This window comes from Triticum dicoccoides, chromosome 2B (genome assembly GCF_002162155.2).
Source record: "Triticum dicoccoides isolate Atlit2015 ecotype Zavitan chromosome 2B, WEW_v2.0, whole genome shotgun sequence".
Taxonomy (NCBI): domain Eukaryota; kingdom Viridiplantae; phylum Streptophyta; class Magnoliopsida; order Poales; family Poaceae; genus Triticum; species Triticum dicoccoides.
The window spans coordinates 473,054,783-473,062,043 of NC_041383.1; positions in this window are offsets into that span (position 1 = coordinate 473,054,783).

Below are 7,261 nucleotides of genomic sequence, written 5' to 3' on the forward strand. Positions count from 1 at the left end.
TGTGTTTCCTTGCGGGCCATCCTTGCGAGGCTGATCCCTCCAGTCTCCCTCACGAGGCTGATCCTGCCAACGATCCTCGCGAGGTCGGTCGCGCCACCCTTGGCGAGGGCCGCGGTCTTCCCAGCATCTTGCGTTCCTTCCTCCTCCTCGGTCGTAGCCACGATCATTGCGGTCGGGGCGCCGGCCTACCCTTCCTTCTCGCACGGCTCAGAGCTCTTGCATTCGTTGGTGTTGTGGGTGTGGAGGTCGTGGTACACACAGTAACGGCTGCCCTTGAAAGACTCGGGCTGATCTCTGCCCCGCTTGGTGTCTGGTTCTGCCGCGAGCACGGCAGCCCCCTTGCGCTTCACGTCCTTGGCCTTGGATTTCTTCTCTTCTGGGTCTGCAGCTGGCAGCTCGAGAAGGGAAATGCGCCCTTCCTCAGCCCTGGCGCACTTGGTTGCCAGGTTGAACAGCTCCAAGGAAGTGCACAAATCTTCATGCATCGCCAGCTCCTCCTTCATCTTGACGTCACGCACGCCGTCGGAGAAGGCTGAGATGATGGCATCCTCGGCCACCCTGGGAATCTTGAGTCGTGCGCTGTTGAAGTGCTGGATGTACTTATGCAGGGTCTCCCCTGGTTGCTGCTTGATGCGGCGCATGTCGCTCACGGCAGGTGGACGGTCACGGGTACCTTGGAATTTGGCGATGAAATGGGTGCGCATCTCGTCCCAGGAGGAGATCGTGCCTGGGGCCAGGTTCAGGAGCCAGGTGCAGGCCCCGTCCTTGAGTGCCATGGGAAACTAGTTCGCCATGACCTTCTCATCCCCGTTGGCGGCTTTGATGCCCAGCTCATAGAGCTGGAGGGACTCGGCAGGGTCGGCTGTACCATCGTAGCGAGGGGGCAGGTCTGGCTTGAACTTGCAGGGCCACGCGACGCTGCGCAGCTCGGTGGTGAAGGCGCGGCAGCCTGCTGTGGCCACGGGAGGCCTATGGTGATGAGGAGCTTGGTCTTGCGGGCCCCCGTGCGCTGCAGCTGGGAGCAGCGCGGGGTCTTGGCGTGCTGGAACAGGAGCGTGGTCGCGACGGACTGGAGCAAGGAGCACTCGGGCAGCTTCTTGAGGGCGAGGAACCTCTTGGCAGCTCCGCTCTTGCTGCAGTGGCGGTGGACGGAGCGGGTTCCGTCCAGGGGCCACACGCCTTGGGCCAGGGCGCCTTCTTGAGGGGGAGGCGGCTGAGGCGCCCCCGGAGCTTCATTACCCGCGCAGGGTAGGGCACAGTGCAGCGAGAAGGACGGCGCAGGGGAGCCCCCTGCGGCGCGGATGAGCTCGGCGACGCGGTCGAGCCACTCTTCATAGACGTTGTTGACTGGGCGATAGCGCAGGAGCTCGTTTGCTGCGATGAGCGCGGCCCGAGCCTCCATGGCCGCGCGGGGCGCGCGGGATGAAGAACCGGCCGGGGCGAGCGAGGGAGTGGCAGTGCGGCTGTCTCGCCTCATGGATGGATGCTGCGATGATGCCTGTTGCTCGTTCCCCGCCGGGCCGGTGGCGGTGTTGACGGCGAGCGATGGGGAATGGCGGGGATGGCCGTCGACGGGGGCCGTCTGGGTGATGCGGGAAGCGAGAGCGGCTCGACGCTCGGTGCGGGCCCGATGAGCGTCTGACATGGACGTGATGGTCGGTGAAGAACAGGGCGGTGGAAGACAAATTCTGGCGCACCCCTACCTGGCGCGCCAAATGTCAGATTTCGGGTTCCGGCAGACCCTCTAGATTCGAACACTGGGGTGCGCGCGGAGATTTGGCCCTCTGCCTACCTGCACCTCACCGCCTCGCTATGAACTAAGCAATCAAAGGAACAACACAAGAGACGCAGAGTTTATACTGGTTCAGGCCACCATTGTGGTGTAATACCCTACTCCAGTGTGTGGTGTGGTGGATTGCCTCTTGGGCTAATGATGAACAATACAAGGGAGAACAGCCTCGCGAGGGTCTGTTCTTGGCTGGGGCGATGAACTGCTAAGGGGAGTTCAGTCGCTCTCTCTACTGGTTTCTAGGTGAGGATCCGATCTCTTTTTCCTACCTTGTGGTGGCTACTCCTATTTATAGGCAAAGGCCCAGGGCCTCTTCCCAAATATTGAGCGGGAAGGGCGCCAACAATTGGCCATTTTGAAGGGGAACATCTAGTACACTTATCCTGACTAAAGTTGGTCCTCGACTGTCAAAGGCTCTGGTGGTGACGCCGACTTGGGCTCCACGATGACTTCCATCCTGCCGTTGCGACGGTCTTGGTCTTGTTGCACCGAAATGGATGCCTTTGCTTGATGCTCTTGCCCGCGCTTACTCCCTTTGCATCAAAGAGGAAAGAAGGACACTGTGCGGGCTGGCGCCCGCCTGGCGCCCTCGGTCATCATGGCTTGCGTCATGGGCACCTCGCGAGGTACCCCGCCTTGATCTCTCCGCCTCCTCGTGAGCCAGCCTGACGAGGCCATTCCTGAGGAAGCCTCCTGTCGTCTGCCCTGCGAGGCTTGGCCCCTCGCGAGGGTCTTGAACTCGTGTTGATGAAGATGGGCCATGCTGGGCCGCCCCTTGAGCCACGCCGCAGGCCGCAGGCAGGCAAGTCTGGGGACCCCCGTTCCCAGAACACCGACAAAGAGGTTATTTGATATTAGCTCACTTGATGAATGGAGAGCCCAAGCTTATGAAAATGCCAAGTTGTTTAAAGAAAAAGTTAAAAGATGGCATGACAAAAGGATACAAAAGTGTGAGTTTAATGTAGGTGATTATGTATTGCTATAAAACTCTCGTTTAAGATTTTTTGCAGGAAAACTTCTCTCTAAATGGGAAGGTCGCTACGTTATCGAGGAGGTCTATCGTTCCGGTGCCATAAAAATCAACAACTTTGCACGCACAAATCCGAAGGTGGTAAACGGTCAAAGGATCAAACACTATATCTCAGGTAATCCTATAAATGTTGAAACTAATATTATTGAAACCGTGACCCTGGAGGAGTACATAAAAGACACTTTCCAGAACGTTCCAGACTCTAAAAAGGAATAGGTATGTGGTACGGTAAGTAAACCGACTCCAAAACAAATTTGAAGGCAATATTTCTCCAATTGGAATATTTAGAAAAATAGAAAAATAAATAGCAGTCCGGGGAGGACACGAGGCCTCCACGAGGGTGGAGGGCGCGCCCTACCCCCCTGGGCGCGCCCCCCTACCTCGTGAGCACCTCGTGTGCCCTCCGGACTCCGTTTCCTTGCACGATACGTATTTTGGTCGGTAAAAATTCATTATATATACTCCCAAAGGTTTTGACCACCGTATCACGCAAATATCTTCTGTTTTCGTTTCAAGTTGTTGTTGTTGCAGATTAAAGCCAAATGTCATCTCAAGATTCGCAGGGAGAAAGCTAGGTGGCTGATTTCCTTGCAGACCCTAGGGTCTATGGAGACTTGGACCATAGTGGCTGGACCACAGAAGAAGAAGAAGACTATGAGCCCAAGGAGAAGGAGGAAACAAGCTCAGACGAAGATGAAGTTCCGCTACCTCAACCAGGCGATATGCATGTGGAATTTAAAAAGTCAAGTCTACCTGATAGAGCAAAGAAGCCAAAGATCGAGTTTATCCCTTTTTGTCTCTTGCAGGAAAATAAGCAAGAACTATGCAAAAGAGTATTAAGTCTTGAGCGGGAGATCAAAGACCTAAAAGAGCAAAACATTATACTCAAGCGTAAATTGAGGAAGAAGTCACCGTCATCAACCACAATACCACCATCTCCATCACCTCCGAGGATATAATCACATGGGTATGGGCACTCCCCTTGGCAACTGCCAAGCTTGGGGAGGTGCCCTGGTATCGTATCACCATCACAACTCCTATCTTTACAGTTTTTCTTAGTTCGATCCTATTAGTAGTATCTTGATTTAGTAGAATAAAGTCGTGGCCTGATCTAGTTTTGAGTTTTGCTTTATGATCTTTCCTTGTAATCGAGTCCGTGAGCTATATAATAAAGATTAGTGTTGAGTCAAAGGCTTGAGTATTTTGCCATGATCTTGGGAAAGTAGAAGAAATGAATAAAAAGAATCAAGAGTTCATATTGATCTTATTGAAAGTAGTGACTTCACATAGAAAGAGTATGATGACTTAAAGTTGTTGGGAGTTGGCAAATATAGCTTTGGTCATCGTTGCAATTAATAGGAAGTAATAAGGAAAGAGAGGTTTCACATATAGATATATTATCATTGACATCTTTTATGGTTGGGAGCACTCATTAAAATATGACATGCTAAAGAGTTGAGGTTGGACAAGGAAGACAACATAATAAGTTATGTTTTCTTACATTCGAGATAAAGTATGTTGTCATGGATCCTCTACCGTGTTGAGCTTGCCTTTCCCCCTCATGCTAGCCAAATTCTTAGCACCAAGTAGAAATACTACTTGTGCTTCCAAACACCCTTAAACAAGTTTTGCCATGAGAGTCCACCATATCTACCTATGGATTGAGTAAGATCCTTCAAGTAAGTTGTCATCGATGCAAGCAATAAAAATTGCTCTCTAAATATGCACGACTTATTAATGTAGAGAAATAAGCTTTGTACGAACTTGTTGTGGACGCAATAAAAGTGACGGACTGCATAATAAAGGTTCACATACAAGGGGCAATATAAAGTGACGTTCTTTTGCATTAAGATTTTGTGCATCAACCCTAAACGCGCATGACAACCTCTGCTTCCCTCTGCGAAGGGCCTATCTTTTATTATTATCCTCTACCTTACAAGAGTCACGGTGATCCTCACCATTCCTTTTTCATTTTATCCTTTGGCAAGCTCAGCATGTTGGAAAGAGTATGATATACATACCTAATTGGATGTGGGGGAGCATGAATTGTTATTGTTGACATTACCCTTGAGGTAAAAGGTTGTGGGGCAAAACTATAAGCCCCTATCTTTCTTTGTGTCCGATTAAAACTCCGTAACCACAAGTATCGCGTGAGTGCTAGCAATTATGAAGGACTAAATGATAGTTGAGTGTGTGGACTTGCTTTTAAGCTCTGACATAGACTCTTTCCGATGTTATGATAAATTGCAATTGCTTCAATGACTGAGATTATAATTGTTAGTGCCCAATAATGTTTCTGATTCATGCTTTGGCTTTGTGAATAGATCATTACTTGAACATGAGTAATCATATGATAAAATCTATTTATGTTGCTGTTATGAAATAATCATGATGCCTTCATGTCCGTATTTTATTTTTACCGACGCCTCTACCTCTAAACATGAGGACATATATATTGTTATCGGCTTTTCGCTTGAGGACAAGCGAGGTCTAAGCTTGGGGGAGTTGATACGTCCATTTTGCATCATGCTTTTATGTCAATATTTATTGCATTATGGGCTGTTATTTCACGTTATGTCACAATACTTATGGCTATTCTCTCTTATACAAGGTTTACATGAAGAGGGAGAATGCCGGCAGCTAGAATTCTGGGCTGGAAAAGGAGCAAATATTGAAGGACTATCCTGCGCAACTCCAAAAGTCCTAAAACTCCACGGAATACCTTATAATAAATAAAGAAAAATTGTCGCCAAAGATGAAGGCCAGGGGGCCCACACCCTGCTCACGAGGGTGGGGGCGCCCCCCTGGGCGCGCCCCCTACCTCGTGGGCCCCCTGGTGGCTCTCCGACGCCCATCTTCTCCTATATGAAGTCTTTCGATGAGAAAAAAATCAGAGAGAACCTTTCGGGATGAGACTCCGCCGCCACGAGGTGGAACCTTGGCGGGACCAATCTAGGGCTCTGGCGGAGCTTTTCTGCCGGGGACACTTCCCTCCGGGAGGGGGAAACCATCACCATCGTCATCACCAACGCTCCTCTCATCGGGAGAGGGCAATCTCCATCAACATCTTCACCAGCACCATCTCATCTCCAAACCCTAGTTCATCTCTTGTATCCAATTCTTGTCTCCAAGTCCGGGATTGGAGCTAGTAGTTTGCTAGTAGTGTTGATTACTCTTTATAGTTGATGCTAGTTAGTTTATTTGGTGGAAGATCATATGTTTAGATCCTATATGCACATTATTACCCCTCTGATTATGAACATGAATATGCTTTGTGAGTAGTTACGCTTGTTCCTGAGGACAAGGGAGAAGTCTTGCTATTAGTAGTCATGTGAATTTGGTATTCGTTCGATATTTTGATAAGATGTATGTTGTCTAACCTCTAGTGCTGTTATGTGAACGTCGACTACATAACACTTCACCGTTATTTGGGCCTAGAGGAATGCATTGGGAAGTAATAAGTAGATGATGGGTTGCTAGAGTGACAAAAGCTTAAACCCTAGTTTATGCGTTGCTTCGTAAGGGGCTGATTTGGATCCACATGTTTCATGCTATGGTTAGGTTTACCTTAATACTTTTGTTGTAGTTGCGGATGCTTGCAATAGAGGTTAATCATAAGTGGGATGCTTGTCCAAGTAAGGGCAGTACCCAAGAACCGGTCCACCCACATATCAAATTATCAAAGTACTGAACGTGAATCATATGAGCGTGATGAAAACTAGCTTGACGATATTCCCATGTGTCCTCGGGAGCGCTTTTCCTATTATAAGAGTTTGTCCAGGCTTGTCCTTTGCTACAAAAAGGATTGGGCCACCTTGCTGCACTTTATTTACTTTTGTTACTTGTTGCTCGTTACAATTTATCTTATCACAAAATTATCTGTTACCACTCATTTCAGTACTTGCAGAGAATACCTCGCTGAAAACTGCTTATCATTTCCTTCTGCTCCTCGTTGGGTTCGACACTCTTACTTATCGAAAGGACTATGATAGATCCCCTATACTTGTGGGTCATCAAGATGTAATAAGAAGTACCTTTTTAGTTTGTTTATCAAAGACACAGTTTTATAGTCTTCTAAATGATTGTTGTTGCGTATACATGTGTTTAAAATCCCCGAGTGGGTAGCTTAGCTGCGAATCCGTTTCGCCTAAGTCTGAAAAAAACCCACCGAGTGAAGGGCAAGCCTCTCACTCGGGGTCTTAGCCACGAATCCGTTTCGCCTAAGTTTGAAAAATCCCACCGAGTGAAGAGCAACCCTCTCACTCGGGGGCTTAGATGCAGTCCAGTACTCGCCTAAGTTCAAAAAATCCCACCGAGTCAAGAGCAACCCTCTCACTCGGGGGCTTAGCTGCAGTCCAGTACTCGCCTAAGTTCAAAAAATCCCACCAAGTCAAGAGCAACCCTCTCACTCGGGGGCTTAGCTGCAGTCCAGTACTCGCCTA